A 13,747-nucleotide genomic window follows, 5' to 3' on the forward strand; every position below is an offset into this window, starting at 1 on the left:
AGATATGAATCATTACATGGCATACCTGAAACTAATAAAATGTTAATCATATCTCAAATAAATACTGACAAGAGTCCAAGTGAAATGATGATGGTGGCTTGGTAGCCTGGACTTTAATGTTATGGTGACTGTGTAGATAAAGAATAGAAGAATTCAAGATGTATCTGGAGTTCGAAGAGACAGGAAGGATTAGAAGTATGGGAGGTAAAGAAAGCAAGCTACTGGGTGAATGGCAATACCATTTAATGAAATGAAAAAGGAATGAACTAATGGAGGAAAGAAGGGAAAGGGTGCAATTTAAGAGTAAGAAATCAAGAATTCATTTTGACTGTTTTAAGTTCAAAATCTCTAAGATATACAAGTGGCAATAGCAAGGAAACAGTTTGATATATGTGGCATACTGTATTTTCCAAAGATGGTTGAAACAGTATTTTTCAATACTGCATGATTCTCTATGATTTAGACACCACCTCTTAATGGGGGGGAGGGAGGAGGAGACAGTCAATTTCCCTAGCCTTGAACACTGGTACACTTATTACTATGCAGAAGTGAAGCTACGTGACTTCCAAGGCTGTCATAATAAAAACTGTCAGAGCTTCTGCTGGACACTCTAAAAATGCCTGTTCTTGGAGTCCAGCCATCATGCTATGATGAAGCCCAAACAGCCCTAGGTAATAGGAGAGGAAACAAGGTCCCCAACCCATAGCCAGCCACAGAACTCCCAATCAACTATTATCAACTTGTCAGCAACATGAATAAGCCACCTTTAGATGATATCTCATGGAACAGAGACAAGTCATCTCTACCCAAATCCTGCCTAAACATGGACCTATGAACAAAATAAAATAATCATTGTTTTAAACCACTCAGTTTTGGAGTGGCATTTACAAAGTAATAGATAATGGATATAATATATGACTCTGGACCTTGGAGCAGAGGTCTTGCATAGACATAAATTTATGAGTCAACCACATACCAATACTATGTATAATCACACGACATGATTAAACTAAGGGTCAGTACAAGAAAAGTAATTTCAGAATGGAGCTCTAAACTCCAGTTCTTAAAATGAAGCTCTTAGGCTTCAACTAAGTAAGCAAAAGACATCACTAAATCAACTTCAAATTCTTTGCCGACTGCCTAAATTAAGAGATACAGACACAAGGTATTCTAACAGTTTCATTGTCATAAAACTACAAGGGCCTTCTCAGCCATTCAAATCCAGACTCACTGCTCTTTCACTTAGCAATCAGTTAGCATTAAGGGAATTCTCTTTATCACCTTAAGGATCCCACGTGTCCCTTTAGAATTTTATTTCCTGCTTCTATATTGCTCACCTTCTTCTCTCATTGACGTTTACTCCTTCCTTTTGGTGGGTGGAGCAAATCACACAATAGCATTAGTGAGGAAGAGAAATGTTTGGAAACCTTGCATGACTCAAAATGTCTACATTCTATACTTGTGCGCAATAATTTGGCTGGATAAAGGATTCTAGCTTGGAAATAATTTTCCTCCAGAATTTGAGGGCATTGCTCACTGTCTTCTGACTTGAGAGGTTGCAGTTGAGAATACTCAATCTCTGAAGTTGATAGACCCATTTCTCCCCCTCTGGAAGTTTACAGATATTCTTTGGCCCATGTATTCCAAACTTTCACAATAACATACTTCAGTGTCTGTTGGTTAGTAAGCTATTGTCCCAGAGTTCAAACCTACTCTTCACCAGTCTGCTCCGTAGGGGCTGGAACCCTGAAAATCACATTTCTTTGCTAGCTGGCTTCCTGTTAAGACTCTGCCCAAGGGGACACTAGCAGGACACTGGAAGACTGAAGGAGGAAATAGGGAGATACTCCTTCAGCTCAGTATCAACTGTCAACCTTAACTCTGGCAATAGCAATTACTCTACTATCAGCAACTGGTTTCGGTTAACAAGTTTTATGTTTCTCCTGCCATTTCCAGATCAACCTCATCAAGTCTCCTAAAATATTTTTACTTCCTGAGCACACAGCGATTTCTTAGAAGTTTGAGTTCCAGTGCCTCAGGGTCACTCTTCAATATTTCTTATAATTCCAATCTCTTTGTTCTCCCAAACCTAAGGGCAGGCTAGAAATTACTTCCTACAGTTAATTATCTTTGTGATATCTGAAAGTTCCCTTTTTGCCTTTTCAGCCCTCTAATTACCTAGTCTATTAGTTTCTGAGGGCGGCTGTAACAAAATAACACAAACTAGGCTGGCTTCCAACAGAAATCCTTCTCACAGCTGTGGAGGCCACAAGTCTAAACTCAAAGTATTGGCCTGCTCTGTCTGAATGTACTAAGAAGCATCTGTTTCAGGACTCTCTCCTAGCTTCTACAAGGCAGGCATTCCTTGGCTTGTAAGCCATCTTCCCTCTATGCATACCTGTGTTCGGATTTATGTCTAAATTTCCCAACTGTTTTTAAAGAACACAAGTTGGGACTTCCTTGGTAGTCCAGCGGTTAAGACTTTGCCTTTCTGTGTAGGGGCGCTGCTTCAATCCATGGTCGGGAACTAAGATTTCACATGCTTTGCAGCCAAAAATCCAAAACATAAAACAGAAGCAATATTGTAATAAATTCAGTAAAAACTTTAAAAATAGTCCACATCCAAGGAAAAAAAAAATCTTAACACCAGTCATACTGGCTTAAAAAACACTCTATGACCTTACCTTCTTACTTGATTACCTCTGAAGCCTCTTTTCAAGGACACATTCTGAGGTACTGTAGGTTGGACTTCAATATCATTTTGCAGGGATACAACTCAACCCATTACGTATGGCTAAACAATTCTTTGTATTATAAAATTCTGTTATAAGTAGTACGGTCTTCATTTTCCTGACTAGACACTGATTCCAAGTACGTTTATCTTTTTTCATTCATTTTCCTTGAGTACTCAGAGGATCTCTCACAATGCAAAATGATGTTCCTGAACTCTCTGGGTGTTTTTTTTTTAAATATTTCATGAATATTTCTTCTCTACACTGTTCTCTTGCCAGCATTTTTGTTACTTGGAAGTTGATCTCCTGGACCGATTTTTGAATTGTATTGCTGTTTTCTTTTAATCTGTTTTCCATCTTTTCCTCTACTTTATCCAAGGTCTACTCTAGGGCTTCCCTGGTGACTCAGACAGTAAAGAATCCGCCTGCAATGCAGGAAAGTTGGCTTCAATCCCTACGTCGGGAAGATCCTCTGGAAGAGGGCACACAACCCACTCCAGTATTCTTGCTGGAGAATCCCCATGGACAGAGGAGGTGGACAGTCCATGGGGTCACAAAGAGTCAGACAGGACTGACTGACTTGCACTTGCTTCTACTTTAACTTCTATTCTTCTAGAGTGTTTTCTTCTTGCTACTACCCTCTAATTTTCAAGAGCTTTTTTTTTTTTTCTTTTTGCTCTCATTGCTCCAAATTCTTTTTTTCTATTTGTTTTGGTCTCCTGTATTAAAAAAGTTTTTCTCATTAACCTGGTAATCCTTGATTTGTTCATATTTAAAAATTGGGCCCTAAAAACTGACTGTGTATAATTTAAAGAGTTTTTCTTCTTGGTTCTAACCAAGAATCATCCTCTAAGTCAGCAGTCCCCAACCTTTTTAGCACCAGGGACTGATTGCATGGAAGACTATTTTTCCATGGATCAGGTATAGTTTCAGGATTATTTAAGTGCATTACATTTATTGTGCACTTTATTCCTATTATTATTACATCAGCTTCACCTCAAATCATCAAGCATTAGATCCTGGAGGCTTGGGACCCCTGCTCTAAGTTCCTACTTGACTGTCAAGATTCTGGGCCCCCAAGAGAAGAGACTTCAATAAGGTTCTAACATTGAGCACATTTACATAATCCAAGTGTGTTCTCTGTAGGATACCTGGTCTTCAATTATATCTAGTATCTATTCCTCTCTGAGACACTGCATTTTATCCACTGTAGAGGATAAACCTTCAGTCTTCTGCTGAGGTAGTAAAGAGGGCAGTCACTTAGCTGTACAAATATATCTAGGCTCATGCTGCCTTTTTTTGTAATTAATAGCTTACTGAGATATAATTCAAATACTATAAAAGTGACCAATTTAAAGAATACAATTCAAAGATTTTAGTATATTCAGCTGTATAACCATCACAGTTTTAGAACATTTTCATTACACCAAAAAGAAATCTGTACCCTTGAGCAGTCATTTCTCATCTCCCTCTTATCTCCCCAATTCCCAGTCTTAGGCTACCACTAATTTACTCTGTATCTCTATAGATTTGTATTTTCAAGACATTTCATACAAAATAGAATCACAAAATATGCGGTCTTTTGTGACTGGCTTCTCTCACATAAGCATATTGTTAAGGTTCATTCATGTTACAACATATATGAGTCTCACTACTTTTATTATAATATGCATTTTATTTACCATTTATCAAGTGATGGACATTTGGGCTATTTCTACTTTTTTGGCTATTAGAATTGACTGAGCTGGCTCCTTAAACAGGTTTTCAAATAATCCTATTTTTAGTACTACTCTTGCCTCCTCTTTCCACAAGAATACCTGATGATACAAATTCCTGAGCCTGAGGATTCTTTTCCATTTTCCCACTTCCAGTTTAGGACTGAACATTTTTAAGTCTACTAAGATGTTTCTTAGCCCAACCTAGACAGTATACTAAAAAGCAGGGACTACTTTGTCAACAAAGGTCTGTCTAGTCAAGGCTATGGTTTTTCCAGTAGTCATGTATGGATGTGAGAGTTGGACTATAAAGAAAGCTGAGCACAGAAGAATTGATGCTTTTGAACTGTGGTGTTGGAGAAGACTCTTGAGAGTCCCTTGGACTGCAAGGAGATCCAACCAGTCCATCCTAAAGGAGATCAGTCCTGGGTGTTCATTGGAAGGATTGATGTTGAAGCTGAAACTCCAATATTTTGGCCACCTGATGCAAAGAGCTGACTCATTGGAAAAACCCTGATGCTGGGAAAGATTGAGGGCAGGAAGAGAAGGGGACGACAGAGGATGAGATGATTGGATGGCATCACCGACTCGATGGGACATAGTTTGGGTGGACTCCAGGAGGTGGTGATGGACAGGGAGGCCTGGCATGCTGTGGTTCATGGAGTCACAAAGAGTTAGATACAACTGAGCGACTGAACTGAAGATGTTTCTATCAGTCTGTTGCTTTCCAGCTTCCAAATTTCATTGCTTCTTCCATTTTCTTTACCCGTACAGTTCAAATCTATAAAAAATAATTCTATATGGTAATCTTGGTAGGCTTTGGAGGGGAGTAAAAGTCAATGCATCTTTCACTCATCCATCTTTACACAGAAATCTTTTGTATAATGATCTAAGAGTATGTAGTTGTTCTACTATTAATAATAATTATTAATAGTATTCTATTAATTAATTACTCAGTTATGCTAAAATATCCCAAATTATATTTGTAGATTTGTCTCCTTTCCAGTTCTGCCAGTTTTTAATCTACCAGGTTGACAAAAATTAGAATAACAATGCAAACACAAGGAACACTTTGTTGGTAAATAGATAAATCGGTATTTTTTTTCTGAATAATAGTTTGGCAACCGTTATCAACACTTAAAACCTCTTTATCTTTGAACCTTGTTATTTTACACCTAGAAACTGACTGTAAAGCTCTTAATGTGCACCAAACATTGCTTAGCAGTTAAGAGGATTCATGAATTATCGTGTAATTTCAGTTCAGTACAGTTGCTCAGTCATGTCCAACTCTTTGCAACCCTAGGAACTGAAGCACGCCAGGGTTCCCTGATCATCACCAACTCCCAGAGTTTACTCAAACTCATGTCCGTTGAGTTGGTGATGCCATGCAACCATCTCATCCCTCTGTCATCCCCTTCTCCTCCTGCCCTCAATCCTTCCCAGCATCAGGGTCTTTTCAGATGAGTCAGCTCTTTGTATCAGGTGGCCAAAGTACTGGAGTTTCAGCTTCAACATCAATCCTTCCAATGAACACCCAAGACTAATCTCCTTTAGGATGGACTGGTTGGATCTCCTTGCAGTCCAAGGGACTCTCAAGAGTCTTCTCCAACACCACAGTTCAAAAGCATCAATTCTTTGGTGCTCGGCTTTCTTTATAGTCCAACTCTCACATCCATACATAACTACCGGAAAACCATAGCTTTGACTAGAAAGACCTTTGTTGGCAAAGTAATGCTTCTGCTTTTTAACATGCTGTCTAGGTTGGTCATAACTGTTCTACCAAGAAGTAAACGTCTTTTAACTTTACAGCTGCAGTCACGATCTGCAGTGATTTTGGAGCCCAAAAAAATGAAGTCTGTCACTGTTTCCAGTTTCCTCATCTATCTGCCATGAAGTGATGGGACTAGATGCCATGATCTTAGTTTTCTGAATGTTGAATTTTAAGCTAACTTTATCATGTAAACTTATAATACTCTTCTGAAGAATAAGTTTAAAAAAGGCTTAAGCCCAAACAGTGATGAAGTCTACCTAGTGATGAAGTATACCCATACTGGAATTTAAGTTGCCTGACTCTAGAATCTTTATAAACTTAGATATACTGACTCAGGGCTTCCCTGATAGCTCAGTTGGTAAAGAATTCGCCTGCAAGGCAGGAGACCCCGGTTCAAATCCTGGGTCGGGAAGATCTGCTAGAGAAGGGATGGGCTACCCACTCCAGTATTCTTCGGCTTCCCTTGTGGCTCAGTTGGTAAAGAATCTGCCTGCGATGCAGGAGACCTGGGTTTGATCCATGGGTTGGGAAGATCCCCTGGAGAAGGGAAAGGCTACCCACTCCAGTAACCTGGTCTGGAGAATTCCATGGACTATATATAGTCCATGGGGTCGCAAAGAGTCAGACACCAATGACCAAGTGACTTTCACTCTCACTTTCCACTTTCATACTGACTTAAAAGGATGTTTATAAAACACAAGTTAGAAAACAAGATGTAGCATGTGATCCTATTTTTAAGTTAGCATGAGTTTATATATTTACAGAAACAACTCTGGAATATACACATCAAAAAGTAACAGAGATAAGGACTTCCCTAGCAGTCCGGTGGTTAAGATTCCATGCTCCCAGAGCCGGGGACATGGGTTTGATCCCTGATCAGGGAACTAATACCCCACATGCCACATGGTGCAGCCAAAAAAAGAAAAACACATCAACACTAAAGACAATTATCATTTAGAAGAAAGAAAAAGATCAATATACAGAAATCTGTGATGAGACTGCTCACACAATTAAGACTAAACTTAGTTTTTCAGCAGCTAGGACTTAAAGGATAAGACATTTATTTCCTATAACAGTAATTCCTGTTTCCCCCATTCTGCCACATGGCTTACATTAATTCTATCATTTCTGAGTGATATCAGGTGGAAAAATACAAGTGCACAGACACACACACACACATATATACATATACTACTGCCTGAAACAGCTTCCTGTCTAGAGTCGATTTATTCTGCCAGTTATGATTTACCAACTACAGAGAGAGCAGTTGAAAATGGCTCATTTAAAATATGACTTGGGCCTGTTCTTAATACAACTGTCCCTCTGCCATTTTTCAAAGTATATGCACTCATGTTCTGCACTTAGGTGACAAGATAAAGAACAATGCACGCGTATACTCATTATGTGTTGTGATTTATTTCTTCAATATTTTGTGTCTACTTTTTGAGATTTTAAATTAAAAATATCTCATATCTCTGAATAGAGTATATCCTACCAATTCTTAGTCATAACTTCCACGTTATGCATTAGACCAAATTAAAACAAAGAGCTTCAGGAAGTTCCAAGATTGTAAACTTAAGCCTGAGTAGGACTAAAAGTAGTTATAGTCTAGCAGTTTTATTAAAGGAAATCAGAACCATTATAGCAAGAACAAGGTACACACTTTTTCTGTAAAGGGCCAGATAGCAAACGTTTCAGTCTTTATGGGCCACATATAGTCTCTATTACATGCTATTCTCTTTTTTACAACCCTTTAAAAATGTAATACCATTCAGACTACTCTCACCAGAAATAATTAAAGACTGGCATACCCTACCAAAAGTAGGGGACTGAGAAATCCAGCCCCTCACACAAAAAGAAACTGGCAGCCAAACTTTCAGCCCTCAAGCAGATTTGCATTTTCCTTCACAAACCTGACCCAAGAGGAAAACATCTCCTGGACATCAATCAGGGTTTTCTTTAAAAATGGCTCACTTAGGCCACCATGAAGTCTTTAAGTCCCCATCAATTCACTCTCTAGATAACATCCAAGGATTACTGACACTTAAGTAAGCCTCCAAGATAAAGAACATTACAGCATACTAACACATATAAATGGAATTTAGAAAGATGGTAACGATAACCCTATATGCAAAACAGAAAAAGAGACACAGAAGTACAGAACAGACTTTTGGACTCTGTGGGAGAAGGGGAGGGTGGGATGTTTCGAAAGAACAGCATGTATATTATCTATGGTGAAACAGATCACCAGCCCAGGTGGGATGCATGAGACGAGTGCTCGGGCCTGGTGCACTGGGAGGACCCTGAGGAGTCGGGTGGAGAGGGAGGTGGGAGGGGGGATCGGGATGGGGAATACGTGTAACTATATGGCTGATTCATGTCAGTGTATGACAAAACCCACTGAAAAATAAAAAATAAATAAATAAAGTAAGCCTCCAACAGAAAAGCTGGAGACCAGTTTAGAAGGAAAGAGGCTGTAAAAAGAAAAAAAAAGGTTTTTGTCTTTTTTTAAAATTATACTCAGAAATTAAAGACAAAGCATCCATGACACAAGCACAAGATGTGCTCTATAAAAGAGAAGTTTTAAGAAAAAAAGAACTCTTGAAAAAGCAAAATCTTCACAACAAAAAAAGGAAAATTCAACACCAGGATGAGGAAATAAAGTTAACAAAGACTCCCAGATAAAAAAGAGTAAAAAGACTAGGAGGTGAAAAGCAAAAGAAAAAGGAAGTATTAGAGGACTAGTCTAAGAGATCCAAACAAATAACAGAAGTTTCATAGCGAGAGGAGATACAAACAGAAGAGGAAACCACTGTTATGAACTGAATTGTGTCCTGTCAAAATTCGTATCTTTAAGCCCTAGCCCCCAACGTGAATGTATTTGGAAATATGACCTTTAGGAGGTAGCTATGGTTAAAAGAGGTCATAAGGGTGGGGCCCTAATCCAACAGGATTGGTATCCTCCTAAGAGGAGGAAAGACACAGTTCTTTCCACAAAAGGCCCTGTAAGGACACAGTGAAAAGGCAGCAGTCTACAAACCAAGAAGCAAACTCATCAGAAACCAATCCCAATGGCACCTTGATCTCCCAGTCTCCAGAACTGTGAGAAAATTAGTACCTGTTATTTAAAACACACAGTCTGTGGTATTTTGTTATGGCAGTCTTAGGTGATTAACCTAACCATCAATTAAGAAATAAAAGAAAAAAAAAGAAATTAAAGAAAAATTACCAGAACTGATGAACATAATTTGGTAGATTTGGAGGGCATAATAAATAACATCTAGGGAAACGCACAAAACAAGATGTATTTCATGAGAGTATGCAGTCACAGTCTCCTGAAATTAAAAAAATTCCAAAATGGCCAAAAGCATTAGGATCAGGAATCAGAATGTCTTCAGAATTCCTAAAACAGTTACAAACTAGAAAGCAATGGAGAGATGCCTTCAGAATTTCTAAGGGAAATTATTTCCAACCTACAATGCATTACTCAACCAACCAAATCAGTGGGAAGACCTACATAAATAAATAAAGGAGGGGTTACTAATGCAGATCTCAAGCTTTCACAGGAATCTACTGTGGGATATAACCTGTCAAAAAAGGGGGGGGGGGGGGTCAAACCAATGGGAAAAAAAATTATGATTCACAGCAAATAAGAAATTTAAGACAAAGGGAATAGTTTTATGGTAATGGGGGAAATCCCAGGAAACTACTGTAGACCAGCTAAAGAACTAGTTTGATCAAGTGCAAAAACGAGTAAACAAAAACAGAGCAATTCTACTCCCACATATATATACTCAAAAGAAATAAGGGTGTATGTCCACTAAAAAGAGTTGTAAGTAAATGTTCACAGCTGTTTTATTCACAACTGCTTTAAAAAAAAAGGAAATAAATATTCATTAATAGTGATTTTTTTCCCCATATCTATTCATCCAACAAAATACAGTCATCAGTGAATAAGACCAACTACTTCTGCACCCAACATCATGGGTGAATCCACAAACATAAAGTTAAGTAAAAGCAGCCACAAAAGAGTATATATAGTATGGTTCCACTTACATTAAGTTCAAGAACAGGTAAAAATAATCTATGGTAATACAGGTGAAAACGGTGATTACTTTGGGAGGCAAGAGGCACAGACTGGGAGGAAGCAGGAGAGAGCCTTCTGGAGCACTGGGAATGTTCTATACTTTGACCTGGGTGATGGGTAAAACGATGCCTACAAATGGAAAAATTTGGCACCGAAATTTGGGCACCTTAAAATTAAAAAATATATAACAATACTGTCTCTAAACAAGTTTTTAAAGAAATTAATGGACTTTTCAATTGGATCCCACAACAGGAACTAAGCAAAAGGAAAATTTCTAAGGCCTTATACACAAAGATCTTTATTTCAAAGTTATTATAATAGGAAAAACAAACTAGGAATACCACTTAAAAAACGAGTGCCATGCAAACTCTGAATTTCTCTGGCATAGGAGAGAAATTATTATTTGATGTGTTTTTATTATTAGCAGCCAAACTTAATACTTATTACCCTAAGGAAGCCATCTGCCAGACGGGTTTACAGGCTACAAGGCAAAAAAGAGCTTGGTTATTCAAGGCCCAAAGAGCAGCCTAAAGGAAAAAAGATAATGACAAGAGATGCAGCTAGAAGCTGGCAAAAGCTAAATCATGGAAAATTTCACAGGGCTTTCTAAGAACAAGTTAAAAAAAAAAAGAAAAAAAAAAAAAATTAACTGACTTCCCAGGCAGCAAATTGAGAGGTGGTATAGGAGTTATTCTAAATGTACCTAAAAATAATGTTACTTAAAAACATACAGTATCTTGAAGTGATCAAGCATTTCCAAAAACTTTTCCAATGCATTGTTTAATTAATAAAATGTTTTCATAATATACCTGGAATAGGCATAAAGTACAAGAAATATTAAATTCTTTGTTCTATTTATTATCTCAACTGATCTAAGTGCAACATGATTTTTGAAGCATGTACTGAGACTTCTGGAAGGCTAGTTCACACACACACACAAAAAAACCTTTTTAGATGCATTCATTTTTTAAAAAGATTTCCCCAAGCCATACTCTCACTGCTTTATTCAACTGGTCTGTTTGAACAGAAATTACTCATAGCACACTTATCCAATTTAGCACTCCTTAAGTACAATTTCAGGAATAAAGAACAAGAGAATCAGTGTTTCAACAGTTTATTTTAGCAGATAATTTATTTAAACAAATAAAAATAAGCCATTTACAAGCAACCAAGAAATAAAACAAAAATAGCTTCTAATTTGTTTCAGGCCAAAAATGCCAAGCATACCCTCGAGATATTTCACCTAATTTTTCTGTGCTACTTGTCTTGTTACATAAATATTAAGAAAAATACCAAGGAAACTCTATGCTGCTGGTTTTAACAGAAACTTTAGAGTTGGGGGGGGGGGGCGGGCAGAGTGTGAAGAATAAACATACAAAAGCTCTCCAACTTTCCAAGTGGAACAAATGATTTTCAGAATGTTCTGCTCAATAAACAGATTGCTCAATAATCTGGTTCTTGACAGAACAAAATGAAAAAATAGCAAAAGTGTTCCTGTTCTATCAAAAAGAGCATTTAGTTAGATCAATAAACTCAAGATGCCTTACAAGTAATACATTCGTTTACATTTACTTTCAAAGCTCCCAAAGAGTTTCTCTTTTTCAAGAGATTCAAATTAAAATCCAACAGTAAAACTTGTAAGAGATTCATTTTTAATGGGTCATAGGACTCAACAGTGGACACGCCAATATTATTTTAGTTAATGCTGTTAATATACCCAACAAGCTAGAGAAAGACTTCGTATAGACTTTAAATCACTGTTTCAATGATTCAAACAATTCAGGTCATAAAGATTCCCCTCCCCTCATACAGAAGTTCTGAATCTAATTAATACACAAAATGCAAAGTAATGTGATGCAAACAATACAAAAGGATACTGCAAGAGATGAAAATAAGTATAGTTTCATAAGAACACACACATAGATTTTTTTTTAATATACGGAACTTGAGTTAGGAAATAGTAGGAAATTAAGGTTTAAGTGAGCTCTGCCAGGGTCACTAGGTGAATTTCAGTGAACTCAGTCTGTATGGATTACATTTTCCCTATGTATAAAATGGAAAGATGGATTCCAACATTCCCACAATACTGTTCCATAGTATTATAATACAAGTACACATATTAAAAACCAAAGAAATTATAAAACAGTAAGGACTGTGGGTTCAAAGGAAAGTAACAACACAGAGAACAGAAGGATTTAGAAGGCTGTGAGGAAGGACCAAATATGAAATGTCAACAAAATCTTACTTTACTTGCCACCTAATTTAAGGAGGAAAATTTCTTTTAAAGAATACTAGCAATAAACAGGCAGTCAAAGTGTCAACAGACATGAAGGCAGAAAAATACACAATCTAGATGAGAACAAGAGATTGGTCTGTGTTAGGGTGGACAGCTCCTATAGAGAATTACTGCTATCATTTAAAAAAAAAACAAAAAAAAACAGGTTTTGAGCAGACTGTTAGAAGGCTGGGAATTCTGAACTGTACTTTAAATAACAGGGAACGAATGCTGGCTTAACAGTGAGGGCAGTGGAAGCATTATTTTAGAACAAGACAGAAGCCAGGACATACTAAGCAGGGAGAAAAGAGGCAGAAAATCAGGTTAAAAGCTACTGGGGGGAAAAAAGAAAACTAGTGGGAAGAAAAGATATCTGAAAGAAATTTCAGAAAATGGCTGACAAAAATTGGGCAATGTTATGTGGTGAGAGGAAGTCTAAGATAAAACCAAGGCTTATGCTTGGGTAGTTGTAGGCCTGATAAATATCACCAAAACAAAGTCAGTATATGGAATCAGTTTTGAAGGAAGACTATAAATTATATCTTTCAAAGAAAGTGAGGAACATCCAGACAGAATTGTTGCCTTATTAAATAATCTTTAAATGTCATTTTTGGTCCTGTCAGTTGTCTTCCTAAAACAGCACAGCAAAGTATTGACAGAGAATTTGTTAAATGCTTAGTGATTTCAAGAGTTTCCTCCAATTCTACTTATTGACTAAATAAGTAAATCATTTAGTCTTCTGGTGTAGGCAGAAAAATATCTGGTATTCTTCCATATTACAAAGGTAAGTAAATTGTAAAAATTGTTAAACTATAAAAGAATAAAATAAACAGGATATGTATTTATTAAGTCTTCTTGACAAGTGATTTATAACATTTTCATCAAATCTACCTTGAGTTTTGACAGGGAAGTTCTCAAAGGTGCAAAAATCCAGTGGCCTAAAACATATTTCAATATCTAAAAAAAGTACCATGTATGTTTCAAGTTTTATTTTCAAGGACCTGAAAGCACTAGAAAACTCTAGACTAAATATTTAGAAAAACAGAGAAAACAAGTTTAAAATTTAATATATGAACAAGCACAGCTGAGAAATCTTGAACATTCTGCAAACTGTTCACAATTTTCGAAAGAAAATGGTAAAGTTTGCAATGAAAATGAAATAAAACT

At 37.1% G+C, this 13,747-nt stretch overlaps 1 protein-coding gene across 2 annotated transcripts in view; it reads right to left on the minus strand.

Annotated features, from left to right (window-relative positions):
* Positions 1-13,747, minus strand: part of NCK1 (NCK adaptor protein 1) — a 74,777-nt gene that overhangs the window by 59,746 nt on the left and 1,284 nt on the right. The gene's annotated exons all lie outside the window — the stretch shown is intronic.

This window comes from Muntiacus reevesi, chromosome 8 (assembly GCF_963930625.1).
Source record: "Muntiacus reevesi chromosome 8, mMunRee1.1, whole genome shotgun sequence".
In the NCBI taxonomy this organism is placed as follows: domain Eukaryota; kingdom Metazoa; phylum Chordata; class Mammalia; order Artiodactyla; family Cervidae; genus Muntiacus; species Muntiacus reevesi.